This window comes from Marmota monax, unplaced genomic scaffold (genome assembly GCF_021218885.2).
Source record: "Marmota monax isolate L192 unplaced genomic scaffold, Marmota_monax_Labrador192_F-V1.1 WCK01_AAM20220418_F8-fsc00012, whole genome shotgun sequence".
Lineage (NCBI taxonomy): Eukaryota > Metazoa > Chordata > Mammalia > Rodentia > Sciuridae > Marmota > Marmota monax.
In genome coordinates, this window is record NW_026695227.1 from 13,129,704 (window position 1) to 13,144,539 (window position 14,836).

The 14,836-nt window shown below is 36.0% G+C and overlaps 1 protein-coding gene across 11 annotated transcripts in view; it reads right to left on the minus strand.

Moving 5' to 3' along the window:
* The window catches only part of Lmntd1 (lamin tail domain containing 1), a 340,293-nt gene that overhangs the window by 280,072 nt on the left and 45,385 nt on the right, over positions 1 to 14,836 (minus strand). For 7 of the 11 annotated variants that reach the window (XM_058576407.1, XM_058576412.1, XM_058576410.1 and 4 more), the window contains exon 2: positions 8,852 to 9,023. The exons of the other annotated variants lie outside the window; for them this stretch is intronic. The gene's annotated coding sequence lies outside the window, so the exon portion shown is untranslated. The remainder of the gene's footprint in view (positions 1 to 8,851; positions 9,024 to 14,836) is intronic. 11 annotated transcript variants of the gene reach the window in all.

A 14,836-nucleotide genomic window follows, 5' to 3' on the forward strand; every position in this document is an offset into this window, starting at 1 on the left:
CAGATCTGGTGGAGATATGTTCTATCAGTTTTTGTTTATCTGGGAATGTCTTTATCTCTGCTTCATGCTTCATTTCCGAATGATACTTTTGCTGGGTAAAATATTCACAACTGACAGTTTCATTCACTCTACTAGTAGAAGTCTCAATCCACTTTTTCCTGGCTTATAAGATTTCTACTCAGAAGTCTACTATGAGTCAAATCAGGACATGCCTGTTTGTTATTTCTTTTCTCTTGCAAACTTGAGAATCTCCTCTTTATATTTCATCTTTTAAAGCTTGATTATGAGATATATTGGGGAAGAAAGTTTAGTTAAATTTGACTGGTGACCTTTGACCTTCCTGCACCTGGTTGTTTGTATCTGAGAAGTTTTCTGTTGTTATTTCCTTGAATAAACATTCTACCCCTTTGGCATTCTCAACTATTTGTTCTTTTAACAATGGTCTCAAATTCCCATAAGTTTCTTCACTCTTCTTCATTCTTTTTTCTCTGACTGTAAAATTTCAAATAGCCTGTTTTCAAACTCATTGATTCTTTTTTCTGTTTGATCTACCTTGTTGTTGATACCTTCTATCAGATTTTCAATTTCATTAAGTGTTTTTTCAGCTTAATACTTTGATTTTTTAACTGCTTCAATCTCTTCATTAAATTTCTCCATTAAATTATTGAAATGTTTTGCTGTTTTAAGTTATTGAGTTTCCTGAAACAGCTATTTTAAATTATCTGCAAGTACTTCCATTCTGATTACTATTTAGTCAGCTTCTGGTACCTCTTTTGACTATTCGCTAAGGTTATGACGTCCTGAAAGCTCTTGGTGCTTGTTGGCATGCAACATCATCTGAGCATTGAAGGATTAGGTAATCATTCTAGTTTTCCTAATCTGGCATTTTTGGTGTCTGTCTTTATAGAAACTCTAAGCAGGCTGCTTATTTTCCTAGCACCTATTTCAGTAATGAATAATACCCACCTCCAGAATTTGCTGTGAGTCTGCCACTGGTGTGCTGTCACTATTTCAGTGCTAGAGGGCAATTCAAGCCCAAGTTTGCCCAAATACACTGCTGGCATGGTGTTCATAAAGAAGCAGGAGACCACCTACTAAGAGTGGATTGTCCCCACAAGACTTTTCCTAGGTTCTGGATAGGCCTAGCTATATCATCCATAGTTACAAGCCTGTTTTCACACACTGAGATATTTTTCCAATCTCTGGGCCCAATGATTATAGATGAACCACTCTCAGGCTCCTATGTCATACTTATGTCACCAAGGGCTCCAAACTATGTCATATCCTGAGCCCACGGCCCACCAAGACCAGCACAACACTGGGACAGGACCAAGGTCCAGGCAGTTATGAGTTGCCTATTGCCAAGCTGAACTTGAAACACAAGACTGCTAACAATTGGTTACAGGTAATTCTAGCTGGAATATAAAACTCCAATAGACTGAGGTGAAGTGGATATATCTTCCCCTGACACTGATGCTATTCCAAATGCTTCATCCACAAGCAGGCCTAGAGATGGAAACCATTAGGATCTTTCCAGTGTTAGGTTTATCAGTGAAACAGTGAGTTCTCATGCTTACTACCATGTCTTATATGCAGCAATTGGGGTCTTGCATGATGAAAGGCTGCCCAAAGTCAGGCTAGGGTTGGGGAAAGCATTCCCTTAGCCACCTAGGCTGATGCTACGCTGGGTCATGCCTGTGTCTTATAGCTATAAGCACCTGTACAACCTTTGGGGTGAACCAAGGCCCATACTACAGCTGTTAATGGTACAGGCCAAAACACAAGTCACTATTTTTGGGGTACAATTTTCTCTGCCTGGTGCCAGGGTAGCTCTAGAGACCTATCTGTGAGCACTGACTTGGTGAGGGCTATGTTACCCAAACTTAGGGGAGAGATGGCTGGGACAATTCCACAGCTACCAAAGCTGACACTAAGCTAGGTTTTTACACCTGAGTTTCACAGCTACAGGGGCACAGTCTCAGGAGGAGGTCAGGTGTATCTAGGTCCTCTCCAACTCTAAAACTGATGCAGGCTGAAACTTGAATCTGTCACACCAACATGCATGTCTCCACCTGATGCCTGTTAGTCTAGAGGCTGGGCTTGTGAGCTCTAGCCTAAGTACAGGGCCTTCAGTTTCTACCGAATGCTGGGTCTTACCATACCAGGCCTGGAATTGGGCTCTAAAACAAAACTCTGTGCTAGCTATCCTGTCCTGCTCCCTTGTACTGGAGTCTTGCTCCCTGCTCTGCTGACCAATGTTGGGGGAAGATTAGGAGGGAGCCAGCCACCTGGCCTAATGCTGTTCCAGTAGCTTAATCCATGAGTATTCTCTAGGGATAGAGGTTGTAGGGTTTTCCCAGCACTGAGTTTCACTCTGGTGGGCTGGTACTGGGCTTCAAGTCTAAGGCCTAGACTTAATTTTGTCTCCCACCCAAGGGAGAGTAGTCTTACTCTGAGCTGGGCTGCTTGGAGTTGGGGGAGGAATATCATGGGCAACTCCTCCCTTCCTGCCTTTGTCAATTATCTTTTTGTTTTGTTAATACTAGAAGCAGGCACTATAGTCTCTTACCTGGCTTCTTTAGCTCTTATGAAAATAGTCTGGTGCATGAATAGCTGTTCAACTCAGTGAGCACATGGGGAGACCATCACTGGAGGATCTTGCTCAGCTGCTGTTTGGCTCTGCCCTCTAAATTTGTAACTCTTATGAATTCCCTTTGTTTGCCCTTCCACTTTTGTATTTTATTCTTTCACGTATGAATAAAAGAATATACATACTTATTTATTTTACTGAATGAGTTATTTAAAATAGGCTTGTGTATCCTTTATATTTGGGTCAACATTATATGTCTTAGATTATGTGCTTTCCTAGGTAGGTAACAAGATACCAGCAGATGTTAAAATGACTTGTGAAGTATCTGCACAGGAGTGATGATGATTGTGATGTTGCCAGGTCCCAGGCAGACATCCCTGATTGAAGCCTACGTTATCACCCACATACCAAAACCTACAAAGTTAAGATGAGCTAAGGTTTATACATGGGAAATTTCCAGGCTTATTATTGAAAGCTGAGAAATTGAAAATAACAATTTTGAGGTGCTTTTTCCTGCATGACTGGAACAAAAGTTGTTCCCACCTAGTTTCCTGGGAAGTACAACCCCTCAGTCCTAGAGACTCAAGCCTATCTCAGAGACCAATTTCAGGAAGTTATTTTGTCTGGTCATTGAATATGTATTTCTTATTTTAGTTAATTATTCATACAAGTAAAATAAACTCTTCTTCCTTATTTACTGCATTCAGCTAAAAATACAAATGTTGCCCTATCTCATCTTGCTAAACTAAAATGCCAGCCTCATAAATTTTCAGACTATTTTAAAATGAGGAACTTTAATCAAAGCAGAAAACTTTGCTTCTAGTAAAGTTGGAGAATATTTTTCAAAAGCCTAATTTTATAGATTTTTCAAAGTGAAGAGCATTTCTATGTAGTCTTTGCCATAGAGTTTAATTAAATTCTCTTTAATATTAATCATTTAAATATTTTGTTCCTTTCTCCTCCATATCATTAGGTAAGTTATCTTTGATTCTAGATAACAAAAATGGAGCAGTACAACAGTAAAGGAATCTTTTTCTGATAACATTTCCAGGATCACTAAAATCAGCCTGGGTAATAGGCACGCCCAGAGTCCTCAGAGAAGCATTGAGAGGTTTCCTTCATAAGTGGTGTCCTTCAGACCTTTGCCCTGGACTTCACCCTGCAAAATCCCTGTCAGTTCCTTTTCTCTCCTTCTGGATTCAAAATAAAGCTTGTAGCCAAAATGCCCAGTGACAGATGGCTCATTTTGTGGCTGTAATGTCAGTGTTTGGGTCTCTGAGGAGATGATTCCAGGAATAGAAAGTGGAACATACTCAGGAGTGAATATAAAACAGAATCTAACCCAAGGAGCACTCCTCTATCATCTACAGAATAAAAAGCTCCTTTCTAAATTCACCCCCAACAGGGAGTGCCTCTTATCCCTCTCAATATGGCAACTGGTACATAGACTAAGGCATGGGGTCCTGTCTACAACCAGCTTGTTGATTCTGAATCTGCTCTTCTGTTTTCTCCTAAGAAAAAATAGGCATCATAATAGTTATTTACCTTCCAGAATTCTTGTGAGGTCCAAATTTGTAAAGGATTTGATTGAGTGCTTAGCTCTAGCTAAGCACTTAATAAACGGTAACTGTTATTTTCCTCCCACTAATAACTTGTCTTTGAATGAAGGAACAATGCATAACATTACATAAGGCAAGATGCACAACACAGAAAGTCTACTAATGGAAATGCTATTTTGTTAAGGTTCCTAATTCAGATGAAACTTAGACCAACTTAGGCTAAAGCCAGCATCTTATTATGTTAATGAAAGATCAAGGAATTTTCCCACTGAAACAGAGCTTGTGAGGCAATTCCTTGTTCTTTTCACAGTTGAGGTTTCTAAAGCTAAGAGAGATTGTGACTTATCGCTAATCAAATCTACGAAATATTTCTGATACAAATTTCCCACTTTGTATTGATTTGATTTTTTGTTTGTTTTACTTTTAGAAAAAAAAATGTATTAATTTTTCCATCACATGCATTTACATGGCATAATTTACAAAGCTCTGTATTCTTCTAACTTGGCACATTCTAATATTCTCTAAAGGTCTATATTTGTGTTGCTGTTTTCCAGTTTTTCTTGGCATCACTGTTTCACCATTTGGCAACTGACTCAACATAGTTTGATAGTTTTATCACCAGTGTCTAAATAGTACCACCCATCTGCATGTATTTCACAAGTGCCCATCTCTGCTCCATGCCTTTGCCTGGGTCTGTATCCTATGTGGGTACCTATTTGGTTGCTTCTGAAGAATGGTGATTCTCAGAATCTGTTAAAATCTTGACCTTTATTTGAGTTTAGTCACTGCCTATCATATTTCCTAAACTTATTCCATCAAAATATTTTGCAAACTGAAGGCTACATAAAGTTCATCAGATTCATGTTCTCTGAAATATCCTCCTAAGCCCTCTCTCTCATGATTAGTTTGATCTTCATACCATTTATAGTTAATAATCATTAAGAGCCAGAATATTTACATATATTACTTTTAATTCTTATCATAGCCCTATATGTTCATAAATGCAATTATTCCCATTTTGTAGATGTAGAAACTGAGAATCAGGGATTTTAAGTAACTTCCCAAGAGCCCAGTTTTGGGTAAGTTATTTAAAAGTAGTCCCTTTTCCCATAAGCCAAGATGCATAAGAGGGTCCTGTGGTATTCGCAAAAGTGATCTGGCATGCTTATTAAAAGTCCATCCCAGACTTCATCCCCCAAATTCCAGCCCCAGCTCCCAGATTCTGATTCAGTGGGTGCACCCATGCTATGCCTTTCCATGGCTCTCCTGGACATTCTGGTGCAGGTCATCTGTGCAACACACCCTGCTCAGGAGAACCACAGCTTGGCTCCGCATCCCCAGCTATGCACCCACTGCATAGAAACACCACACCACATTTCCTCCTTTTCTTCTCCTGAAAGTCATAAATGAACCAAGTACAAGTGCTGAGATTCACTTTTATAACAGAACCTAAACTCTGGGTGTTTTTTGAATTCAGGTTTCGGTGGCAGACAAAATTCTAGCCTGAGAATTGGTAGTCCTAATTTCTCTGTGGCATCTCTTTATTGACTTCTTGCATATCATCTGATAAAATAACCTCATTGTGTCTTTACTTGTCTCTTCTCTAAAGAACATGTGAAAATTCATGTCTACTATACAACCTAGAAAACTCTAAAGGAGAAACTGTGACCATGAGCAATGTATGCAAAGTCCAGGCAAAGATCATAGTATGAGTTCTCAAGATCAAATGACTCTCTGATATGTGTTGGACATGTTCATCTTGTCTGAATTGCCATTTACTTTACAAAACACAAGGAATAACACATTTGGTTGGAATTTGTAAGACCAGGGTGCATTATCTTGTAGTCTTCAAGTTTTATGCTCTTGGAAAAGTAATTTCAGGTCTATACATTTTATCTTTTCATATGTGAAATGGAAATAATAATATTACTTTAACCTCATGGGGTCTGTCACTTAGTACTTTGCATAAATGTACTGTGGCAAATTGTTCAGTCCAAATATTTGCAATAGCCTGGTTTTAAAATAGGAATAATCTCAGCCTATTCGTTCTAGGTCTCTGCTATATGTGGTACAACATTAGGTGCTACAGAAACAAATACGCCCCGACTTTTAGGGAAGTTACACTCAAATAGAAGAGATGTTCTTACATGATACCTAAGACAACTTACTTGGAGGGGGCTCTCAAGGTACTATTAAGGGGCAAAGCTAGACATAGAAAAGTGTATATAACATGATTCTCATATTTAAATTGCTTTTCCTTTTTCTTTTTCTTTTTGGGAGATCAAACCCAGGGTTTTGTACTCCTAGGCAAGTGCTCTACCACTAAGCTATATTCCCAGCCCTTAAAAAAATTTTAAATAATGACAGAGTATTTGTGTGTGTGTGTATACACACATATATATGTACATATACATACATATACACACATACACACCATATACATACATATAAAATAATGTGTATGTGTATATACATACACGTATACACATCATTAATCTAGGATGTTTTGTAGAAAGGATTAAGAAATAAAGGGAGAAACAAGGAAAACATATAAGCAATAATTTTACAGAGATGTATGCATAAGTTATACAACCCCATTTAAATAAATTTATGAATGAAAACAATCAAAATGCAAATAGAGGCTATCTCAAAGTAATGAGATTTAAGTGATATTAACTCTTTTTCTGTACTGTTAGAGGTTTTTACAATAACAAATATTATTTATAACAACTAAAAACATTTTAGGGAAGAGGGACTGAGCCAGATACACTCATTGTTGTACATGGTGTATATTGTTTTATTCCATCTTTTCTGAATTACCTCTAATAAGTATGAATTATTTTTAAGTGGAAAATTTATATTCTTTAAACAGATATTCTTAATAATCATAAAATACAGTGGAATAGAGCTGCTTCAGTTATCCAAGTAAAGCATACAATAAACTTGTTTTGCCAGAAGAAATTCACTGAATACTTTTTTCCCTTCTTTCTTTTCCTTCTGTAAATGTTTTTTCAATTATGTAAATCATGTATCTGTTGAAAGAATCTAGTATTTTAAAAACTGTACAATGTGCTTTTACTTATGTTTTTCCAACCCATTATTATTTTCTACAATTCAACATGTCCAAACTGAACTCATTATCTTCTCTTCCACCTTTACTTCTCTTTGTCTCCTTTTTAAAAAGAATGTCACCACTGTCCTCCAAGTCACCCAAATTGGACTGTCTAGAAGCTACCCTAGATTCCTTCCTTCAGTGTTGGCCCTCTGCATAAATAAGTCCAGCCTTGCTATAGATGCATATCCATATGTTTAATTTTTAAATCAGTTTCCTTCACCCCATCTCCACTTTAAAATGGATAAAATAATTCAACACATGTTCAAACTTCTTTACATACACACTCTATTAAAAGTTGTGGATTGTCTGCCTAAATTCACTTCTTTCAAAGAACCAATCTCTCCTAAAACATGTTGTCTTGAGGACTGTCAGTCCCTGACTATGTCAGTCATTCACTGACACTACAAGCCAGGCAGTGAGAGAGCTCCGTCTCCATTAGTTGGTTCAGGGATGGGAACACAATAAGAAAAGCTTCAGGTATTTCATCCCAGGGCTTTTCTGCTAGCATTAGTGGAAAACTCTTTCTTGCTTTTGGTGGATATATAGATTAACTTAACAAACTCCTTTGTAAGATTTATTTCTTGAAAACTTTCTAGGATATCATGTTCCGTTAATGCAGCCATGTTTAAACAGTGTAGAGACCCAGAGCAATTGAATTATTTTAATTATCATACACATATGTTTTCATCTAGTTTAGGAACCAATTCCAATTTTACAAATATAGCCAGATTACGTGGTGCTTTGTGATGATTTCTGCCTTTTTTATCAGTATGGTGGTGCAAAAATAGAAAGCTATTAATTTCAACTCTTATTTTCAAGTAAGCTAGAGATCTTTATGTTTTCACACCCCACATTATTGCTGTAACAATTGTTTATTTTGTTGCTGTACTTTTTGGTCATTAATAATCTGCATACAAAGGACATATCTTAAATGTATAACTCAATAAGTATTTATAACTGAACACTACATTTTATATGCTACTGTATATTTGGTATGTACATAACTAAATTTAAGATGTCCAAGTAAGGACCATGTTTTCACTTTCCACAGCACCCAGTTCAATTCTAAACTGAACAGTAATCACCTAGGCAGATGTAACTGTTCTTTACCTACCAAACAGGCATTTTGTATCAGGTAGTCACCAGGTAGAAAGGCATAAGTTTACTTCAGCACATTCATTTAAAACCTTAATCACACTAATCACTAAAAACTGTCTAGTATTTATAGATACTGTTATTATTTCAGTTTCATTGATTAGGAAACTGTGGTGAAGAGTGATTGAAAATTGACTTACATCAAATAGCCAGTAAATTGAAGAACAAGTCCACAACATAAAACTTAATATCCAGGAAAAAACAAAAAATAATTTAAGCCATCTAGTCCCTCCACTGTGACACTATCTTTTCTTCAAGACTGAAAAAATATCCAGCAATTTTTCTTGAGATTGAGGGATAGGAACACATTTTCCTTTAGTAAACATTAGTGATGATTCAGACCTGGAGGAGGAAGGAGTCAAGTAAACTCTAACAACATATCAAATTCTGCAAAGACAACAAACAAGACTACATGTTATAAATCTGACATACTTTTTGATTGAAGGCCTTTTCCATTTATTCCTGAATCCAGATCACCTTGGCAATACTGGCTTCTTTTCCATGTTGCTGCTTATATGGAATCTCTAGGATATTTGGGGGGCTCTTCCAGATGGGTGGGACTGTGCTTCTGGTGATCAGCAGCCTTTCCTTGTCTCCCAAATGCCTCAACAAGCAGATGAAGGAGAAAGTGAGATTCCCCTTGAGGCCAATGAGACCATCCCAACCCACAAACCCACAATGTCACATTTATTTAAATTGCTTAAGGTAAAGAAATTCTTTAGATTCTTGGATTACATGCCTAAAATAAACCAAATTTTTTTCTTAGATATATATTTTAAAAAGCTATGAACACTACCAAGAGATTATGAGTGATATGTCCAAATTCTAATTCAGATTTTATTGTGGCTATTTCTCTTAAAAATTAAAAACAGTAGGCATTAGTGACTTGGTGTCTACCTTTATTTGGTTATGCTCTACTTAATATAGCTAAGATGAGGAAAAAAAATAGTGATATTTTAAACATAGTCAAAGTGAAAAAATTAATATGTACACTAATTTGATATTTCTGCCATGTAATGCTCTAAAGAATGCAATGGAATTAGAATGTCTTAATTATGAGCTATAGAGAACTCTTCATGTAGATGTCATAGATGAATAAATAGATTATACATCTGTACACAAAGAAGATAAAATAGAATTTAAAATAATTTTGAATATATTATAACTACATTTAATTCATCATTTTAACTGAATATTTAACAGATTATGTTTCAAAATGAGATTTTCATTTTCTCATTACTAAAAAAGAATAGAATGACCCCTATATCAATAAACCCATGAGCTCAGAAGATACAAAATAACTAATGCAACAATCCTGTAATAAAGGCATAAACAAATGGAAAGATGTCCACATAACATCAGCTACACAGTCCAATTTAACTTTGTTTTTAAAATTTCAGAGACATGATTCAAACTTTAAGTGGGGAAGTCTACTTTGCTCACCCTGAATGGATGGGGAGTAAAATTCAGAATGAGATTAAGTAGAGTCAACCTACTACAGCTAAGAAAAACCAAATGAATTAAAGTGAATGCAGATTTCAGATGGTGTTTCAAATACTTCTAGAACCCATCTCTTATGTGTTCATGGAACAGCAAGTGGGATAGAGGGTAGTGCAGACCACCTTCAGGGGGTGGGAGAGGTAGGCAGGGAGGAGAGTGTCCTACAACTTCTGAACAGGTGGACAGTCTTCTGTCTGTACTCCTTGAGTAGAGAACTCACTTTGTTATGTTTCCCATCTGCTGCTATTTGTGCTGGTATTGACCTCAAATACCCTGATGGAGCGAGCCCTGCATTATCCAGGCTTTACCATATTGGCAACCACACTGTTCTGAGTTGGGGTTAGCTTAAAGGGATATATTATTGATCCAACAGGCATTTTCTATGCTCCCTTGGACCAAGACAGTAATTTCAAATGTGACTGCAAAAAATGGTCATATGTATAATAATGGATGTTATAAACGTAAATGGTGTTTGTAATTCAGTTGGTGGTGATCTATCACTTGTTTCATTTGCATCCCTGTGGAAACAGTCTAATAAAGTGTTTATTTTCTAAAAAAAAAAAAAGAAACAAAAAAGTATGGAAGATGTAAAAGGCAATGATACACTGTTCACAATAGAGACAAATATGGCCTTAACCATTAAGAAATATCTCTTGCTCTTTTATCCCCCCAAAAGTCTGTAGATGAGTGTTTTTCAAATCAAGTAATAGCAACCACATCAAGCATGCCATTCGATATTTGCTTTAATAACTTGATGATCTAAAGAATATGAAGGGATGATAACTCCATTAAGCTATTCACCCAAACTCCTCTGCCTGCAGCCTTATAAGTAACAGGAAGTCCCAATGGTATATCCCATAATACATTTTCTTAGCAAATGTTTTTGGAGAATTGGGTGAGGAAGAGGGCAGTCATGAGTCTGCAGTTCTATTTAAGCACAGTCATAAAATTTGAAGGAATAAGAGACTTCAGAAGTCATCTCATCAAATGTCTTCATTTTACAAATGAAGGAACTGAACTTGAAGGAGCTCAACAACCCCACAGAGTGATGAAATAAATTCACAGTTAAGTTATAACCTTAACCCATGTCAACTGACTCTGAAGATTACTAAAATTTTTTAAGCATAGTATTTTAAGTATACATGTATATAGCATAAACTGCATATAAGCACTAGGTCGGGTGCTTTATATTAATGTTTCATGCCATAAACATTAATCCATTTTACCCCAAATGCTCTTGACAAAAGGAGAAGTAAATGAGAAATAGGCCAGTCTTTGCAGAGACAAAGGCTTAACTTTAAATCTCTCAATCAATGAATGGGATTAATGTGATCCTGTGGCTCTAGAACTTTCAGCCACCCTCCTGTAGCCAAGGTTAATCTTCACTGAGAATAGACTGAATTTTAGGCTTCAGTTGTTTTTACAATTTTCCAGTCAATGGCTATTATGGATTCCTAAACAATCACGCACTTGACGTGCCAAGATGACATGACCACAAATTCAGAGAAACAATAGATAACAGAAAAACAGTTCAGGAGAATCAGGCTAATGTTCAAGGAAATAAGACATGCATGAGACTGGGTACTCTAAGAGAGAATTGGAAACTTCAGAATAAATGGAAATTCTGGAACTAAAGAATACATTAACCAGGATAACACTTCAATGGAAATCATTCAACTGGGTAGAAAATTAGAAAATCAGAATATACGTCAGAAGAAAATATTCAGATGAAGTAAAGACACATACAAAGGTGGAAACTAGAGCAGATAATTTAAGATATCCTGAAAAACTCTAATCCTTGTTATTAAAGTTCTAAAAAAGAAGAGAGGGAATAAAACAGAAGCAATATTTAAAACTACTATGATTAAGAATGTATAAAACTGACTCAAGACATAAAGATGGAAGAAACTCTATAAACTCCGAGGACAAATAAACTGAAAAATCCCAGAGATACATAATAATAAAAACACTGAAATCCAAAAACAAAGAGAAAAATCTTAAAAGCAGCCAGAGAAATAAAAGAATGTCTTTGAAAAAGCAACAGAAACAATGGTTATACATTCTTTTACTATTTGGCTTGCTGATTAGAGCAGAAACAGGACATAGAGACTACAGAGGACCCATGAATGGTATCTGGGGTATGGACTCTATTCTGTTTCTTTATCTGTTGTTCTATTTCTTTATGGTCTTTCTACTGTAATAACTATTCCAGCTATAATATGTGTGTTTAATATTTTATATGTATTCAATAATTTAAATATTTATATATTTATATTTTCCTATAAATATTAAATGTTCTTATTTTCTTAAAAAAACTGAGACTGTTCTCTTGATTGTGCTTTCTTACTTTCAAATATTAGAGTGGATCGTGGATCAGGACTCTTCTTTTTTTGTTTTTGTTTTTTGGTACCAGGACTGAACTCAGGGGTACTCAACCACTGAGCCATATCCCCAGCCCTTCTTTGCATTTCATTTAGAGACAGAGTCTCACTGAGCTGCTTAGCACCTCACCATTGCTGAGTCTGGCTTTGAACTCTCAATCCTCCTGCCTCAGCCTCCTGGGCTGCTGGGATTACAGGTGTGTGCCACCATCACCCCCACACACACTCACCCCCTATCATGACTCTTCTGAAGAGTCCCAGAGACATCTTCCCTGCTGTTCACTCTGCCTGGCTGCATCCTCATCTTCAGGACCACTTTGCAGGACAATGGTTCAAACACACAGGGAAGCTAAGCTTGGTTCACCATGAAACTATGACATCAATAAGGGGCAAATATTGTTTTTTTTTTTTTTTTTTCTAAAACGTGTCTGTGTTACATAGACAATTTGTCTAAATTCCATTTTGAAGTAAAATAAAACAAAAACTAAAGAGCATGGGAAGTGGTAGTCTTTCAGGTAACAACCTTAGAGCCCCCCACTAACACCTCTGCATTTCTATTTTTTAAGTTTTCCTGCTGTGCTTCTGCAAACATGAAATTGAATGAGGGAGATTTATGTATGTTTCCAAATACCGTTCTGTCAACAAACCCAATTCTTGATCTAAATTCCTAAAAATATCTTCTTTCCAACCTACGCATTTTTATTTTTTATTTGGTTCCACTGCATTCTACATCAAAGCAATAGTTCTCAGACTCCCTTTCACATCCCTAAATCCTGTTGCCTTTATTCAATTTCTTCTTACTCTAATCTGATGTTTTCATTTTTATGGTCCATTCTACTCTATTTTCTTTGGTGACAGAGAGCATTACAAATACCCTTGGCCCTGCCCCTGAGACTATTATAACTCCTTCTGCCTATATCAGCTTTCTTGTTCTGCCCTTTTGTCTCACAGAGCTAAACTAAATCCCATATTTATACAATAGATAATACTATCTATTTCATATACATTTGCCAAAGACATGGAAAGCTATATTTGTTAATTCATGGATATATTTGAGACTTAAACTAATATTATGGATTCAATGGCATTTTCTTACATATCTAGCAATGACTTCTTTTAAAAAGATCACTAGACAGTGAATTATAATAAATGGCAAATACACAAAAACTTCATATAATTATGACTGATAATGTGTGATATTATCATTATCACAGACATAATGATCATAAAGATAATGATGATTAAATCTATGAATTAAATATCACTATACCTCGTATACATACAAAAAAAAATTGTGACTTCCCTGGATGGTGGTAAGTGGAACAAGTCTTGGAGGATGATTATTTTGTAGTCAGGCCACTAATACTCTCTTTTGCACAAACTCATGCTTAGTGATTTTGAGCCTGTTATATTTCCAAAGCTATTGTCAGATGTCAGTCAATACATAAAAAATATGAAAGAGGAAAAACAGAACAAGCATCTTGAAAGATCACCAAGTAGCAACATAATTTTCTATTGCCAACTTCTGGAAAGCTGAAAGTAATTTCCACTACATTCTGAATTTTAGATGATCTAGATTTACACTTACTTATGAAAGTGCATTTTTCGGTTATTGTCACTTATTGCTCATGGAGCCAACAAGAGTTTAAGACATTGTTCATATATGTTGGTAGGAGTAGTTGGGAGTATTAATTGTTTATTTCCTTTTTTGTTTCTTTAATACTTTTTTGTTTGTTTGTAGCACTGGGGATTGAACTCAGGGCCTTTCACATGGTAGACAAGCACTCTACCACCGAACTACACCCCCAGCCTTTCTTTCATATTTTTTTGGACATCAGAGAACAAAAGCATCACTGTCCCTGATCAAAGGAGGAAGGGAGCATAAAGCAAAAACTGTGGCCAAAGTCAGAACACGTCAGAGAAATTGGAAAAACTGCTTTCATTCATCTATTATAACCCTAGCTTTGGTGAGAATAAAAAAGAGATATTGTTCTTTTGAGTCCTGGAAAAAAAAAAGAAGTCTAAGAAATGAATTTGTGGAGTCAAGATTAATTTAAGAAAATAACTTGAATAAGAACAGCTAAGATTTACTTTGAAGTTTGATCAATGGAATTTTACTGATGCTATTTTTTTACAGGGAAAATAATTTATATTCGTTTGCCATTAACTTGGTCAAATAACTTCATTGCCACCTTTTTTTTACAAAGACAACTAACAATAAAATTATGATAGAATTGGAAAATACATATTGAGGTCCATGAATCCTTTTCAATACTAGAGGAAATCCTAGAGATAGAAAAAGACCCAGGATTCCAGAGCCATACTGTGGGTTCAAATCCTGGCTCTGTCACTTACTAACAGTGTGACCTCAGGCAATTTACCTGAACTCTGTGCCTCAGTTTCCTCATCTGTAAAATATGGTAATACTAGCATATAACCCATATAGTGCTTATAAAAATTACATTAGTTAATAAATGTAAGACATTTAAAACAATGCACTTGTTTGAAAAAAATAATAATTTCAAAATAATATTTG